The sequence below is a fragment of the Nicotiana attenuata genome, chromosome 7, assembly GCF_001879085.1.
Source record: "Nicotiana attenuata strain UT chromosome 7, NIATTr2, whole genome shotgun sequence".
NCBI lineage: Eukaryota > Viridiplantae > Streptophyta > Magnoliopsida > Solanales > Solanaceae > Nicotiana > Nicotiana attenuata.
Genome location: NC_031995.1, coordinates 60536677 through 60539785, shown reverse-complemented (window position 1 = coordinate 60539785; position 3109 = coordinate 60536677).

Below are 3109 nucleotides of genomic sequence, written 5' to 3'. Positions count from 1 at the left end.
TCATTAGTAGGCGCCATCACGACTCCCAAGGGTGGTAAATTCGGGTCGTGACAGCTTGATTAATATTTTTTGGACTAAATTTATTTTCCTTTTCCGTCATTTAATACTTCCTTTCCTAATATTTTTAGCGGAATATTAATTAGAAATTTTGCGGCATTATTTTCCAGCGGTCAAATTCACGATCAAATATTCCGTTTAACAGAAATTCAAACTTTTTTGTTGAATAAACACCTTATTAATGAACATGTACCTTTGCACCTGTTGGGACTCAACTTTGTTGGTTATAAATAGAGAGGCTCAGCCTCATTTTTCAATAACCGAATCTTAAAATCTCTCCCCTCTATCTTTTGCATTCTACATCATTTTTTAAAGCAAAAACGTAAGCATTTTATGTGATTTGCTCTGCCATTTGAGTTCGCCGAAGTTTTTTGATAAAAAGTGCCGCTATCACAGAATAATTATTCTGTTCTATCCTAGGAAGAATTAAGCTGAAATCTTGAGCAACTGTGAGGGGATTAAATTCTTTAAATACACACAAAAAACTTGTGGGCATGAAGTTTTTTGTTTTAGTTTTCTTAAACTAACGTCTTTTGATATTCTTGTTTTGAATATAGAATTCAAACAATATTAAGGAATTTAGTATTTATTTCTGTGTTCATCTTACTTTCTAGTTTGGGAGACTAATATTTTAGTAATTTTATACTCCCCTTTTGGAAATTAAAATCATTGAATTTTCTCCTCCAGTTTAAGATTAAAGTCTTTGTGACTTTCTACTCAATCCGAGATTAAAGATACTAATTCTGTTTGTGTCAATTTCTTTTACAGAAAAATGACAACAAGTACGGAACAACAAAATGGTTTTGTTGCGATGACTATGCTGTAATGGCTACTGCGTCTTCAAATCGCACAATGCTTGCACCAGCGATGGTACCGACAGAAAAGTCCGAAAAAAATTTCGGCTTGGACTTCAAGCACTGGCAATAGAAAATTTTCTTCTACATGACCACACTCAATTTGCAGTACTTTATCAGCGAGGACGGTCCAATATTGGAGAAAAAACTCCGCTAATGAACACGGTTTGTGGTCACAGAGACATGAAAGTATTCTGACTTCTTGTGTGAAAATTATATGTTGAGTTGCTTGAAAGATGGCTTCTACAATGTTTACAGTGTCATGAAAACTTCAAAAGAGTTGTGAACCGCTCTTGAAAAGAAGTACAAGACGGAAGATGTTGGACTTAAGAAGTTTGTTGCTGCAAAGTTCTTGGACTTTAAAATGGCTGATGGTAAGTCTGTCATAACTCAAGTTCAAGAACTGCAAGTCATCGTTCATGATATCCTTGCCGAAGATATATAACGAATCAATTTTTTAAAGATATTGTTTATATTATTAATTCTAAATTTATGTTTGTAGGTATGGTTATAAATAAAATGTTTCAAGTTGTGGCATTTATTGAAAAGTTGCCTCCAATGTGAAAGGACTTTAAAACTGCTTGAAACATAAGCGCAAAGAGATAACGTTGGAAGACCTTATTGTTTGCCTAAGGATTGAAGAGGACAAGATAGGCTGCAGAAAAGAAGTCTCATGAAAATTCAACAATAATGGGTGCAAATATTGTTGAGGATGCTTCAATGAGCAAAAAGAGAAAGAAGTTGTCTCGACCAAAGAATTACCCAAGCAAAAAAAAGTTTATAGGTAATTGGCACAATCGTTGAAAGACAGGACACAAGGTTGTTGACTGTCGTGTACCAAAGAATGACAAAAAGAAAAGCCAAGCAAACATGATTGAGTAGAATGATGAAATAGACGATCTGTGTGCTATGCTTTCTGAATGTAAATTAGTCAGAAATCCTAAAGAATGGTTGATTGATTCTGGGGATACTCGTCATACTTGTGATAACAAGGAGTTGTTTACTTCTTATGCTCCCGCTAGTCCTGACAAGACAATTTTTATGGCAAATTTCATTACTGGAAAATTAAAGGAACGGGCAAGATAGCATTGAAGATGACTTCTAGTAGGATTATGACTCAAACCGATGTTCTTCATGTTTCTGAAATGTGGAAAAATTTAGTCTCGACATCACTTCTAGTCAAGAACGACTTTAAGTGTGTTTTTGTTTCCGACAAGGTTGTAGTTAGTAAGAATGAAATGTATGTATGAAAAGGTAACCTTACTGATGGCCTTTTCAAACTCAATATAATTTCCATTGATATGAATAAAATTTCAGCCTTTTCTTACTTGCTTGAGTCAAATAATTTATGGCATAAATGTTTAGGTCACGTCAACTTCAAAACTTTGTGAAAAATGATTAATTTGAAAGTATTGCCTAAGTTTGAATGAAATAGCTCGAAATGTCAAATATGTAGGGAAATAAAATATGTTAAACATTCTTATAAGTCGATTGAAAGGAATTCAAATCCATTGGACTTAATTCACATGGATATTTATAACATGAAGTCAATACCATTTTGCGGTGGAAAAAAGTATTTCACAACTTTATATATATAGTAAAGATGAAGCAATTGATGTTTTCAAGCAATACAAAAATAAAGTTAAAACGCAACTAAACAAAAAGATTCAAATGTTAATAAGTGATAGGGGTGGTGAATATGAATCTCCTTTGGAAGAAATATGTTTGGAATATAGCATTATTCAGCAAAGAACTGCCCCTTACCACAATCTAATCTAATGGAATTGCAGAAAGAAAGAATAGAACGTTAAAAGAGATGATGAATGACTTGTTAATAAGTTTTGGTTTATCTCAGAATTTGGGTGGGGGGAGGGGGGAGCTATTCTTACAGCTAACCGAATACTCAATCGAGTTTCCCATAACAAAACGCAATCCATTCTATACGAAAAAATGGAAAGGAATGAAATCCAACTTAAATATTTTAAAGTATGGGGATGTTTGGGTAAAGTGCGAGTCCCTAAACATAAAATGGTAAAGATTGGACCAAAACCCGTCGATTGCGTTTTCATAGGATATGCAACAAATAGTAAGTCATATCATTTTTTGCTTCATAAATCAGAAAATCCTGATATTTATATTAATACGGTAATTTAATCAGAAAATGCTGAATTCTTTGAGAATATTTATCCTTATAAAAA